We start from the raw sequence: 15,189 nt of genomic DNA on the forward strand, positions 1-15,189 counted from the left end.
CTCTCACAGCCTGTCAGTAAATCTGGGGAGACAAGAAATGGCTCTTTCAAAAGAAAAGTTTTAGCTCTTTGCCAAAGAATACACAGTTTAGGAAAATGGGTCTAAAGCACAGAAGAGTATTATCTAAATATTTCATTACCTCAGTGTAGCCACTTCATTCCAAATGAAGAGGGATCCAGCTCATTCCTGCCTCTCCTGGAAGACATAACTGTATAACTTACAGTACTCTACCTCTGCCTGTGTCTGATTCGACCTGCTGACAAAGCCTTACTCCCACTGATCTGAAGTTTAAGACAAAGAAAAATAAGTCTAGGCCAGGTAACGATTTGTTAGATCAGGTGGATCCAGTCCACAGATTTTCACTAATTAATATTTTCCCTATCCCATCCTCCAAGAGCATCAGCATTATCTAGGATAGAATATTATCTCTGCTTCTTTTTTCTCTACCCCTTTTTTCTTTTAAAATCTCTTTGATTAACTCTGCTCTGTCTAATAGGTAATTAAGGTCTTGAGGATTTACTTTTAAAAAGAAAAAGGTATGTTTCTCTTACACTAGTTAGAACCATCTTAAAGTTAGGATTTTATCTAATGAATGCTTTATAAGCTGAATTATTTACAGGACACAGTCCCTCACATACTTCAAATGTCATACATCCATCGTTCCAAGGCACACCCTTCTGGAGAAAAGGTTTCTGCCTGGATATTGGAGCATTAAACTTGTCATTAATTTTCTGTTTTTCTTGGTCATTAGTTTGTATATGCAAGAAATCTGAATCTGCTTGGGGGACATTTTGCACAGTAAGAGGGGAGACGCTGTACATGGTAAAGCAGGTAAGAAAGAAACGTTAGTCATTTATTTATTCCATTTGCTTCCAAACTGTGGTTCACCGTGACCATCATATCATTTCCTGCAAAACTCTTACCTCACCAGTGCTCTCCTGGTAGTTTACAAATATTTGTAAACCCAGTGCCTCATTCTTCATTGGAAATGAGTTCCCCAACTCTCAGTTTTGTGGCAATTAAATGACACAAATTTATATATTCAAGTGCCTTTTCAGTAATTGAAATAAAACTGAATTTTCTAAATTATAAAGTCTATAAATTCTTCACCTTTCCCACTCTTTGTACATAATCAGTACCATTTAATTTTCTCACATCTAGGTAATTTGCTTCAGAACTTCCTATAACTATCTGTTACAGACTATGAGATTTTTATTTTTATTTTTTTAAATCAACCAGCACATGACAAACCAGGAAAAAGTTCACCTGCCCAGTTGATTTGAAGGCATTTGAATATTGCATTTACTATATAACCTGTTTTCTTTCTCTTTCCTGCTGGTGCTGATATTAGCTGCTTTATGGCAATTGACCTTTTAATTGAAATCTGACACAAAAGACATAAAACACTCAAATCCTTCCACTCTCACCCTCCAATAGCCTTTCCTCTCTCTCAATAACTTTAACTTCTGATTTATATACTTGCAGCTGGCCTTAGCAAGCTAACCTAGTTTCCACTTTGAGTGATCTTCCTTTTCATGTTTGAAGTACGTGAAGAGCTCTTGATTTATCTAACTCAGGCTCTTACTGTACTTCCTATCTTTCCTCTTCAATGCAAAAATTTCCAGTGCCCTTCGTAGAACTGTCTTAAGGAACTGCCAGGTCTCTTCTTATCCTTTCACTTGGACCAACTTCCCAAAAATCTTACCTCCACTGCATATACAGCAGACATATTTACTACCTGCCCACTGATATAAATCTTGACAAGGACATCAAGGATCACAAAAAAATCAGTTTGCAGTACGTAGTATAAATGATAATACACAGTATTACATATATATAGTAGTACTATAAAGATCAGTTTCCTGTACACTCTCTCTCTCTCTCTCTCAATTTTTTTCCAGAGTTACTGAATTGCCGACAAACATTTCTTCTTTACTCAGGAGTAGCTGGGGACTCTCTCCACATTCTTCCACATCTTCTAAACAGAGTTTCTTCAAACTATCTTAAACTGATTGATAAAGAACTCATCAGCAATCGAAGAATTCAAATAGCCACTGCTCATGACCTCCAGTAAAAATAATATGCAGCTACCTACAGGTGATAACCATGCAACTTTATTTTCTTTAGATTCTAGTCAAGTGATTCTAGTCTTCTCCATTGAGTATTCTTGCATCCAACCCACTCATCTCTTCCTTGAAGTCATTATGGTCAATATTGTGATCTTTGGTGTTCCCAAGATTTCTAAGAGCTGATGGTATCTTTTAGCATTTCAACAAAAACAGCACAGAGAGCAATAAGTGTGTCAGTCTCTTAGATCTGCATCCATTGGGTTTTGTTGTTGTTGTTTTTTTTCTCTCTCTCTTAAAAGTTTTATTCAACTGTTTTTGATGGAGTTACTTTGAAGTGATCCCTAGCTTATAACTTGAAGTAAAACTTCTTTTAGAGCAAACATGAAAGCATGAGAATTTTCAATCCATAATACAATCCAAGAACAAAAGTCTGACTGATAATAGTGATTTTTAAAAGCAAGAGAGACCAAGACTTAATCCTCATAATCTATAAAGATTTCAGCGTAGAAATTGGAAGATAATTCAACTACCTCAACGTTTCAGAATAATCTAAGTAATTTAAGATCATGTATGCTACTTGTACTCTTGTTATTTAGTTACCTTTGAAAATCTCTCAGTACTATCAAGTTATCAGTGCTCCCTGTCTGTAACGCTACCAATATAAAAGCATTGCTTGTTTGGAATTGGGTTACTGTTTTCATGCAGATTAGTAAGCACTTTTCACCCATAAAAATGATTAATTTACAATGTTTAGAAAGTTTACATTCTGGACCAGCCAAGATAAATCACTCACAAAATTATAATGAAATTCAGTCAGCATATCTTTAGTAAATATTCTTTGAAGTGCTGGAAATGAGAAAGCTGGCATTTTTTATTCTTTTCCCCCCTCAAACTCATAAAAGAACAATACCTGGCATATACCAAGTTTTCCTAAAACACCTTTTTCAAAGAGTTCACAGGGTAAACAAATTTAGAACACTTTAATCACGAGTGATTGTTGACAATGAGCTAACAAAAATATTCAGTACTTCAGGTCTTGAACCCTGAGTAGTTGAAATGATTTCACCCAACTGACATTTTAACATCAAGGCAGAGCTAGGAAACAGAATAAGCTACAGATATAAATACAATAACACAAGCTATTGCCTGTGCCACATTTTGCAAATGATCAAATAATACAAATATCTGTATTGCTCCCAAACTCGTGATTATAAATAACTTGTTCTTCTAATTATCTGCAATTACACACACGTACTCAAACCCATCTTGGAATGCAACTGATGTTCTCAACATGCAATGTCATTCTGCGAATAGAAGTCAAGACGTGTTTGATGGGGAAGTTTATCCCAAACCTCACATTCTGCCCAGAAAGAGGAACAGCCCATAACCAGACCTACCTAGACAGCACCCAAGAACTAACCTTGACTCAGAGTAACAGTTTATCTACTGTCCTCTCTTTTATCTGAAAAGACAAAGGGGGAAAAAAAGATACTTGACTTAAAAACCAAAAAGATCTATTGAGCAGAAGGAATGGACCCAGATTTATTTGATCCCCACTGGAGGGAAATAAATAAATAAATAAATAAAACAGTCCAGTATACATCCTCCTCATAATTTGAGGAGGGCAAAAAATGAGAATCTCATTTGTCTCTGTTGCTAAGTGATGTGTATGAAGGCACATTATACTGCAAATGCACACTAGAATATGGTACACAGTAACATGTGAAACAGTGGTGTAAAAATTAAAACAGCAATGCATGTAGTAAAGCTAAATTGATGAAAAATAATTTTCTATTAAAGCTGTAAACTGTCTCAACACTGTCAAAGACTATTAACTAACCCCAAATATTACATGTAATCCACATTTTTCCACAATATAATCTAAAGTCTGTGTTCTATGGTACAAGCATAAGGAATGTTACTCCTCCTAGATTTTCTGCCATGATGAGAGACTTGCACTCTATTGGCTCCTCCAGCCTCTTCCAGTTGCCTCTGGTCCAAGGGCTTAGCAGTGAAGCCATGGGAGTCTGTGCCATGGAAAAGAAACAGTGAAGTTGCCATAATTAACTCCATTAGTCCACCTTACAGATGCTGAATTACAAACTTGGCAATTACTCTACCCTAAATGTGCCTGGCAAACGATTAGAGTACAGCTATACACTGCAAATAGAGGAGGAAAAGAGCTCTGGGGAGGGATACACAGGCTTCTGGGGTCACCAAACCCCTGATCTATACAAGTCCCTGTTATAGATCTTCCAGACCATGGGGTCTTAAAAGATTGATGGTTCAGACTTGCATGCAACCACTTCATGAGAAAATGCCGATGCAACTTAAAGAGCTAGATTCTGAGAAGTTTGTTCACTGAGCAAGTGCTGCTAGACAATCTCCTTGATATTAACAGAAGAAATTCATAAATTGAGCTACTTTCTGGGGTTAATAAAATCCAGCCCTTGATACCTTCAAGTTATACCACTTTCATATGGTTTAACTGTCTATTTTGCTGGAGTCAGACATCCCTGTTGCCATGTAGACGTAATTAAATCCTTACTGAAAAGAGGAAATGCACTGTGAGGCTGTACGTGAGTTCTGAGAAAAATAAATAAATTAATTAATAAATCAGATTTTTAAGGGACTGATCAAATCAATTTGAATTTACAGAGGTGTTCTAAGTGAAACAAAGCAGAAGAAAGTATTGGGAGATTTTTTTTGCATAACCTACATATGGGAAAATAATATTCAGAAATAAAATTGTCTATGTAGGGTCTGAACATCCCTCTTCTTGAATAAACTTGTCATTTGAAGCCTCCATGGACAGAAGACTCTCACAGAACTAGACAAAGACGACAGATTCTTTACAAAGTATTTTCAGAATTTCTCAGATGCTGTTTCTAGTCTTCATGTTTTTATTTATGGAAACAAGCTTTGATCAACTGCTTGACTGAGGACTTTCTTGGACAAGTTCCACTTGATATCCTTAATCTTTTCATCCTGAAGTCTCCAGAAAACAAAATGGAGCCTTTTGCTATTCTTTTACCAAGCCTTACAACTCTGTAGCTCTATATGGCATGAAAGACTCCAGATCCAAAGATAATCAAGACCACATGACTGAAGTGTGAGTCAATTGTATGCAGATCTAAGATCCAGCACTCTAAGGTTAATACATCTGTGTTGCAAGCGTATAATCATCCTGAAGTATCTTCTTTGTTTTGTGTTTTTGTTTTGTTATTTTTTTTAAAGAATGACAAAAAAAAAACCAACACAACAGAGTCTAATTTTATGTGCCTGGGAGTAGCTATCTAAGCTTCAGGCAATACAAACACTGCTATTACTAAGGAGTAAAAGCTCTGCATAATTAACAAACATCATCAGCCTTACAGTTCCTGTAGAATGTAGTAAGTTCCTTGCCTGAAGGCTGCTCTCAGCCTGGTAAGTCTGTTTACCCTGTCCAAGATTAGATTAGTTTAATTATTATGAAAAAGACTGCTAAGATCTTACAGCCTAATTATGCAAATGTTTCTAAATGTTCACAAAAGTAATTTATTTATTTGGAGATAAATGAATCTGTTTTGTCATAAACCAGATTGCAGTCCTGGCAATGTACAAGCAGGGTTATGTGCCCTTAGGCATATCTTTCACCACAAATGTCAGTGGGACCCCTGGATTACAACATTTATAAATACATAAATGGTTTTTAGCAGGTTTTTATTGTTTTTGTAAATTATTGTAATCCCAGAAAGAACTATCACAGGTTTAATACTCACCAACCTTGTTATGAAAACAGAGTTTCACAGCAGAAGCATTTAAAAGATGCTAACAGCTAAAACTTTCCTGGTAGACCTATTAAGGTGCACCTGTTTTATTATGCTTTGGAATCAATATCTTCAGAAGAGTTCCCTCCTCCTAGTACAGACTCTTGCTGCTAAAATAACCTGTATCATAAAATACTACTATTCTAAATAAGGTGGTAGCATTCAAGGTAGACAATGCTAAGCATATCCGGAAGCAACTCCTCTTTACATTAGAAATTCTGTAGGTTTTTCTTGCAAACCTCACTGCAGCTTAGACATTTAATTCTTCATCTACGTGTAATTACATGACAACACATGAAATAGATGCAGAAAAATGATTCTATATTTAGCTACTGCTCTAGTTTCATCACTATTATAATGGAGATAACCCCTAGGCAGCACACTGCTGCCCTCCGTGAACTCATGCACATTCAAAGCAGAGTATATTTTGGAACAGTAGACACTTAAAATCTGATCTTGACCGCAATGAAAGCTGTAAAGCTTAACACATTGCACAGCTATGTAAAATGAAGCAGGACCTAAGCCCAATAAAAGACCGCCTTTAAAGAGTCAGATCTTTTCATAATGAGACAGGCAGGTGACACTTCACACACTGCTCAGCACACACGCTGCCTCTTGGAAGCATCAACTTCTGAGAGAATTAACATGCACCTTTAAAACACAAGACAAGAGAAGTTTAGCTTCATGTGAATAGCAAAGCAGGTGAAACAGAATTCACAGCTCTATTTAACCGGGACACTTGAGGCCAAATTTATTTAAACTGTAAAGTCAATTTGATGTGCTAATGCCTTCTGCTATCAAAGTTTATTTTCTGTTTGAGACAATATGACATTTTACTGGAAATATATTGTGTTAAAAGCAATACAGTGAATTCTTGATTTGTTTGTAAACTAACCAGTCCTTAAATAAGCTGGGCAACAGCTCTATATGGGAATTACACCCACAGTCCTCCTGTGTATTAAGTGGAGAATGTGAGCAATGATCTTTTCTAGCTATGACATCACTGTTATAGTGGATATTCAAGATATTAGAAGCTGCTTGCTGTCAGTTAAATGATCACATCTCAAGTGCACCTGCTTTATAATTATTCATTTGGAGCAGGATCATTAACATATTCCTTTAGTCATTTACAGGCAATTTGACTCTACAGTAATGATTTTTCCCCTCTTTGTAACAAATTAATGATATATATATAAATACATGAGTACAAATGAAATTCATACAATTCCTATCATAATTAGCACATACCAAAGGTCTGAAGGCTGCCTAACTTGCATTTTCCCTCTGGTAGGCAGCTATTCTGCAATCACTTAACAGCTACAGCACTATAGATGACTCTTTCAAAAGAAAGGTGCCTGTCAATGTTCTCTTCTTTCAGTGATGACAACAACTTAGTAGTCAGGTTAACAGCTGACACCTTGGAAAAAAATTCTTTGCTCCAAGCTCAAGAGTAGAAGAGCTAAGAAATTGGATGTTCATTACCTCTATCTGTTTGGCAGCATAAATAACAGAGGTGTTTGTCCGATATCCTCTGTAATGGCCTTGCCCCAGGTTTGAGATAGATTTCTTCATAGCTAGACAACCTGGAGAATCATCAGATAATTGGCAAGCATGTACAAACAAACAGGAGCGTGTCCAAGCTCTTATAGTACACCTTAAATACTAATAACTCATCTTGAGGTTTGCCACAGCTCATAAGCTGACAGAACTTCCCTAAAACCTCCATCATTAGTGCAAGATGTTCCCGATCTCACCATGGCTTATATGCAGAACTCTTTATTGGCAGACATTACTGCTGGGCTGTAGGATGCTGTAAGACTGTCAGAAAACTGCACTGCAAAGTCACTTTGGCCCAAAGAATCTCTTTTCTGTAACACCAGAGATGCAATAATTGCCTACTCCAGGCAACACCTTGTCCTCACTGAAGGTGTGGTAGACTACAAAAACACTCAGCAGAGCCGACACAGATCATTCCCATGTATTATTTCCCCTTAGCATGTTGTTGGACTTCTACAGAGGCAGGCAGTGAGGAACACTGGAATCAAATCAAGTTCCCTTGTTAATTACACACAAAAGAAAGGCAGCACTGATCTACTGGGCTGAAGAACATTTGTTGAGAGTGTCTACATTGTCTCCAGCAGTCCTGTTTGTTACATTGACAACAGAACAGCCAGCAGAACTTCAGCAGATGCAGGGAGTAGGGGAACAGACACATGGGAACATTTCTTCTTTTAAACTGCCCCCCAAAAATATTCAGAAAACACCCACCACGTAGGGAAGTTTCTTCCCATAACTATTCTTCAGGAGCAACCTGGAAACATCCAAAAGAAAGAGACATCTATAAAAAAGGAAAAATAAAGAAAAAAAAAAGATTTCCAGCTTCCTTCCTGGTGATGTTAGAGGGCTCCTAAGGATGCCAGAAAAGCCCAGGGGGAGACACACAGGAGTGCTCTGCCACTGCTGAGCAATCCTTCTCAAACACGTCTGTCAGAGGAACCCAAAGTGCCCTTCATAAGAGTGGCTACATGTGAGCACAGGGAGCTTTGAAGCAGCAATTTGTAGCTCTAAGCATCAGAACACAGACCACGGCATTCTGGGTGATATGCATGATGCAGAAAAACTCCTGGATATTTCTGAAATTATTTCTGTGCTAGACGTCTGACTAGGAATCTTGTCCATAAAACACCAGCATTTTTTTCCATTCATTTCCACAGGGTTAAGATACCAATCAGTGAGATGGTGAACTGATGGCATCTGAGAAACTTTGTAACATGATGCAAACATCCCTGAGCCTTCATGATCTGTTTCCCTAGTTATCCTGAGGAAATTACATCACCCTGTATAGAACAAAAGCCTTACAAAAATAATAGTTTGTTGTACGGTTATCACATTGTCTGGTTACAATGTGTCAATTTGACAGGTGCATAAAAAATTAAATCAACATATTTACTAATGTCATCAGAGGGTGAAGACGGCACCATTATTAAAAATGTTACAGAAAGCTGAGGAATACTAATTACCAAATGACATACCACTCATAAAAATCAAAGCACAGAGACACTATGATGGAAGCAGAAAGAAGATGGACTCTTTTTTTTTTTTCATGTGATAAACTACTCATACTCAGAGAATCTCACCATATAACAATACCCACTGTGCAGGATATGTATCATTCCCATGTATCACTTAGAAATGGAGATTCAAAAAGACTGCTGAAACCTTTGAATATTGCACTCTATCAGGATAATTTACTGTTTTTAATATACAACTAAGATGCTACAGAAAATGAAACATTGGATTATAATTTATTTTACATTACTGGAAGATGCTCCCTCAAACAGTGTATTCTGCATTATTGAAAACTGAGCACTTGCCCTCCCTATTTGCCTGGTTCAGCTCATGCCACCATCACTGGACCAGATGAACCTGCTCTGTAGCCCTTTCTCCAGATTCAGCATCTGTGGTGGGGCACAGCAAGGTTTCATCTCTCCCAAAATGAAATCTGACATCTCTCCAGCTCTTAGGATCCGCATTGCACACCCCTGCATACCAGACATGGTTAATTACTCCCCAGTCAATAAAGGATTGACTCTTCACAAGATTTGTCCTGCTTTGCACCACGACAGCAATAGGTTAAAGCAATTCACAAACAGAAAGAAAGCATCTGTTATTCTTCCACCCAGTGAAAGCATCAGGACCAAGATAGACAGCCAAAGGAGAGTGCCATACATATATTCTCCTACCTCACACAGCTCTATCCAGCTTTGGATGGAGAGCAAGTCTTCAACTTATAATGCCTTGGTGCTGTAATTATTCCCTGGGGCTGAGCTCCTCTCTTTCTCTTCCCCTCTTTATCTCACCTCTCTACATCCCTTTCTCTTTCCTCAGGACAGAAGAATGTGAATTGTCCCTGGACATGGAATAAGTCCTGGAAAGAGAGATCCACTCTATTCTGGATTGCTTTTGTGAAAATTTAAAGCTGTGCATCTGAAGTTATCTTCCGTGTGCCAGCACTTTCCCTTTCCTTCTTCTAACTTTCAAGACCATTTTATAGCCTTCCTTGACATACAGCTGCATTCACTCAGGTAGCAATACGCAAGTTTGAAGAAACCCATAATACACATTGGAATAATGCAGAGAGCTCATCACGACTCATTCTTACTTTCTTGGCATTCACTGAAAGCAGTTTTAGATCTGTGAACTGCATTATATCACTGAACAGTGCCTGAGTGCCTTTCCTGAGGGACAAGACTTGCACAGCCAAATGTCAGACTTGTATTCAGAGCCAGAACTGGATCCTCCCAGGTCCTTCCCAGCCTGTCTAGCACTGGCCCAAGCAGCAGGCATCCCAGTAAGTCCTCTTTTAAGCCCTTCTGAGCCTCCATAGCCACAGAACCAGAGTTGCAGCCCCCTTATAACCTGGCAAAACAAAGGGAGATGGACCTTATTTGCTCTGTACTGCAGAGTGTGGAAGTGAGGCAGAGACAACTTTTCCACTCATCTTTGCTATATTTCTGCTTGGACCAGCTACTGGTACAACAACTGAAAACATACACTACGGTAGAAGTTATCTTTAAGACATGAACACTTGCCAGAAGTTCAGGTACCTTGACTTCTAAAAAAAGTAAGGAAACATTATGGCATCTGTATGTGACAGAGGCTAACAAATATTTAAATCAAACATTACAGCCTTTTTCATCTTTGACTGTTCAAGTAAAAAATAAAAATAAAAACATAAAGCAAAAGCAGGCTACACAGTACTTTATGCTCAGAATAGATTTGTTTCACTGAGGTATCCAAAAACAACGTGGTTTGCTGATGAGAACAATAGCCTGTAAATTTCCGAATCTGAAATATTCATGAGAAGTAGGTAATGACATTTACAGCTTAACAAACATGCACTTTGAGCTCCTAATGAAAGATCATAAAAAGCCAGAGTGCAACGTAGTGTTATCCTTTGTTTTGGACTATTCTGAAAGACTCATTCTACATAGGAAAACAACTAGCGGAGTTGGGGAATTTCCAGTAATAACAGTCCTCGCCTGGAGGACATCTGTGGCCTACTCAAGGCTACAAGGGGTCCCTAAGCATTGCTGAGTAACTCTTAGAGAGCAGCATCCCATCTAGTGGAATGGAATGTTATTTCCTGGAACAGTGACTGATGACCAGTGACTAAAGTGCTGCTAAATATTTGACCCTCCTTTCCATTTGCTCTGTTGTTTGGTAGACGTTTCATTCCACTGACTGGCTAATCTCTTTTGAGGAAAAAAAAAAGAGCAATAGTCTGCCAACGTTATATCTAATTTCATTTTTAGGTGAACATTATCACATTGTTACAGATTTGCCAGCTCTGCAACAATTATTCATTGATTATTTCAGATCCCATGCTCCACTAACATACAGTTTGGCTAACTTTCTTCAAAAAGATACAATTCTTGAGATACTTACACATATTTCACTGATGGGAAAAAACAAATCAAATCAAAACCCCAACAGCTATTTCTACAGCAAAAGTAAAAATATGCTGCCATTCTCAATGCAAAAACTTATCTAAATTTATATTTACTGTTGATCTGTCAAGAGATCACATTATATTGAGTTTAAATTTTATTTCTGCCCATAGCAAAACCTTTCCACGACTTGTGAATCCTCCATAAAATAAGGCAGAAAAAAAAGGCTTATTTTATTAACAGAACTCAGCTAAATCAAAGGCTGGTAATGAAATCAAACACACTGAAAGGCCTCTACAACTTTGATTAAAAGGAATTTGGATATACTCAGAGCATCTACTGACTGCAGTATTTAAGGTACCAGATAGTCTCACATTAATTGATGCACGAATGCTTAGATAGATGACCAAGAACATGCTAGAAGCCAACTTGAATACATCCACTGGTTCCCCTTGCCCTTCCAGGATGTTTCAGTAACCTGGCACCACTCTTCCTTACCCCAGACAGAGGATGAGAATTACAGATCATTCCCTTAAATCAGGAGCAGAAGCCAGAACATTAAGCACTACTTTCATTTCCCTTTTTCAAGAGCTCAGGCCTTTCCAAACCCCCATCACGTGTTCTTACCAGGAGGTTGCCCTCTCTTCTTTTTCTTCTACTTGAAGCAGGAGCCACTCTCTACTACATGCAATATCTTGTTGCTCTGTTTTCACTTGGCTTGCAGTTTCATTACAAGCTTTTTGCATATCTCTGGCTGGAACCTGTAGATGAGAACAGCTTTTTAATGTTTGCTGTAGTTTCAAAGAATTGTGCATTTATTCAACTGAAAGCAGTAATGATGAAGGGAAAAATATTATTTTCAATGCTACTTCCACTGCACATTTCCAAGATGAGGCACTGAAGCTTCATTTGCAGTCTGCTGCAAAGCAAATCAAGACTTACATTTAATATGAAAATTGTGCACTGCAGCAATATGGAAAGAAGAGATGAAACTTCTGACTGTATCTCAAGATTGGGTGACAGAACATGTTATGCTGCTACACATCAAGTACCAGCAGCCAAATGTTGGAGCAATATAATTCCCTGCTCATTTAATGCATCTTTGTGCAGAAGCTGACACATCTGTGTGAATGTTATAGGACACTCACTTGTAACAGAGGTTTCTCTTTGCAAAAATAAAGGCTACAGAATTAAGTTTCTCAGTTGTCTGGCTACTAAGACTGGAAGATAATTAAAGCGGTCTTCCACAAGATGGCTCCCTCTCGCTGCTTGTATTACTGACTCTCAGCAGTGTGAAGGGAACATAAATAATATTCAGGACAACTGTGCAATTATGGTTTGGAGGAGTAAGAGTGCCTCCACATGGGAGCAGAAATGCTTCACCGAATTAGGGCAGCCAATGTGACAGTCAAGAACTGTACATCATTCATTTTCTACAGATTGGAAAGGGGCTGGAAGGTTCAGCAGGGTGATTTAGAATCACATCTTTGGAATGGCACGCGCTTGCTCCACTTGCACTCCAAGCTGGGGTCTTCAGCTCCTCAGCCACACATCTCAAGTTCGGAACGCAGAAAAATGTCTGAAGTGCACCCCCTCAAAATATGGTTTATTAAATTAACAAATATAGGATTAGGTCTAATGTCTAAAAGGAAAGAGAAAGTGGCATATTCTACGCACTAGAAATGAATTATTTTTATGCAGCTAGACCTGGCCACCGAGTCCTTGTTCCTTACCACATACATTGCACTCATCATTTGACACCAATGCCCTCATGCAACACCATGGTTGCCATTGTAGCATGTTTCTATAAAAGGAAGGAGCTCTGCTCTCCCTGCGTAAACTCCCTCATTCTAAAGCAAGGACTTCTTGGTTTGTATTAAAGATGAGATAATCTGGAGAAACTTGAGCTGTAAGAAGAGTGGCCATTCTGCTGTAGCTGCTGCCAGGCACAAGCAGGACACGCAGCTGAGAAGTGCCAAGGAAAAAGTGAGAAATATGCCCACACTCCTGTCTTTGCTCATGATTCCACTTACACTACCATTACACTGCAGCAATCCTGTTGTTTTCTGCACAGGTGCAATAACACAATCAGGAGAACACAATTCCACTGCCAATAGACAGCCTGCCCCCAGTGCTATTTCACAGCCCAGGTAATGACCTTCTCCATTGAAACACTGATGTCCTCCTCAGAAAACATTCCTATTTTCTAATTGTGCCCACAGGTATCAGAGCTGGTGAGCAGAGTTAACACTTGGTAAGCTGTACATAGCAACATAACTTCTTCTTCAGCTAAGGCAGTAAAAAAGAGGGTTGTAATTCATAGTGAACGTCAAGGTTGTTCTGGCAGCAATATGACTTATCTCTAAGCTGACAAAAACTAAGGAAGACTTTCTTGAAAGAAACATGAGGATATTTCCCTCACATGCCCTGAAATCTGTGTTAACTCAAAGTTATTTCAGTTCTACTGTCAGTGAAACTTAGGAACATTAGCAAAACCTCCAAGATCCAGTTCTGATGCCATACCAATTTGAATTGCTCCAAATAATCTTATTGTATAGAACCCAACACCAGGTAATCTGAAAAGAAAAAAAGCAGCTACAATTTTTGCTTTCAGCCTTGTAATTTCCTGGAATCATGCTGTGTTGCTGACTTTTAAGCAAAAATCTTTATAAAAACCCACTGGAAGTTCTATTTAAGAATCCTGGTGGCAGGATATGGGCTATTGACTTCTGTACAGTTACTCCAAGCTGAACTGTGAAGATCTGAGAAGCATGTCCTTAGTCTTGCCTATAATCTTAGGCATGTTTAAGACACATTACACAAGACATGTTGAACTGAATGGAAACATGCACAGGATTCCCCTGGAGCCTTTATGGACCTCTTTTCTTTTAGCTTTAGCTTCTATGGATCTAATTTACACCTCAAGATAGACTCAATGTGAAGAAAGTTCACTTTACCTGCACATCAAGGTTTGTGTGAGAATTGAGTAAAAATTGTTGCTGCATTACAGAATGCTTCTTATATTTTTAATTAAGTTTCAAAAGAATACCAGCATCTTTATTGCCAAAATCATTTATGAAATTACATTAAAATACAAATAAGACCAGTGAAATGTCAACAGAATTGGTTAATTTTCCTCTGCTGGGGTGTTTTGATATTTAGGGAATATTTTATGTCTCCAGAGACCCAAAAAGCAAGTCATCCAAGAAGTGGTGTGCATGCAGAAAATCACCATAATGCCCTATGGGACCAATCTGAGCCCATCAAAATCAACTGCAGTCTCGCTTCTGACTTAAGAGAGGTTCAGTGCTGCTCCTCAATATGTGATTTCTAAACCTAAATAATCATCAGGACTTCCAACACCTCCCTGTTACCAACAGCACTTTAACAGACTCAAACTCCCAGGACAACATACAAATGAAGACTGATGCAGTACTACAACCTATGGAATGCCCAATCCTACATAGGTCACTCCAGAAGTAATACCTCCTATTTATTTCCATGGAAACCACAGCAACTGCAAGAGCACAGAAACATTGTTTGATAGAGTAAATTCTCAGCTCCAAAATACTGTTTTTCAACACAGTCACTACTATTAGCTATGCATTTTCACTATTGTTCAACAAGAACCTGCATGCTGCTCTCCGTAAAATCTGCAAGTCTAGGATCTGAGAGCAGCCTCTGCTCTAAAAGGAACTTTTTATTATGAAATAACACCAAAGTAAAAATTAAAAGACAATAAACAGAAGTACTGAGTAAAAATTAAATGGAGTTTGGCATTATAGAATGTAGACCAGCAACTCAGGAATTTTCACTGCATATCAAAGAGTTTCCAGAATAATGTCTGTGCAACCAGACCTC

The 15,189-nt window shown here is 38.2% G+C and overlaps 1 long non-coding RNA gene across 7 annotated transcripts in view; it reads right to left on the reverse strand.

Annotated features, from left to right (window-relative positions):
• Positions 1 to 15,189, reverse strand: part of LOC116230821 (uncharacterized) — a 183,032-nt gene that overhangs the window by 38,063 nt on the left and 129,780 nt on the right. For 5 of the 7 annotated variants that reach the window (XR_016469642.1, XR_016469643.1, XR_016469641.1 and 2 more), the window contains 2 exons: positions 11,956 to 12,089; positions 140 to 195 (listed from right to left, as the gene is read on the reverse strand). This is a non-coding gene — a long non-coding RNA (uncharacterized LOC116230821). The remainder of the gene's footprint in view (positions 1 to 139; positions 196 to 11,955; positions 12,090 to 15,189) is intronic. The other 2 variants (XR_004167308.2, XR_016469645.1) reach the window with 1 other exon arrangement.

Source organism: Phasianus colchicus, chromosome 10, assembly GCF_987193195.1.
Source record: "Phasianus colchicus chromosome 10, bPhaCol1.hap1.1, whole genome shotgun sequence".
Taxonomy (NCBI): Eukaryota; Metazoa; Chordata; class Aves; order Galliformes; family Phasianidae; genus Phasianus; species Phasianus colchicus.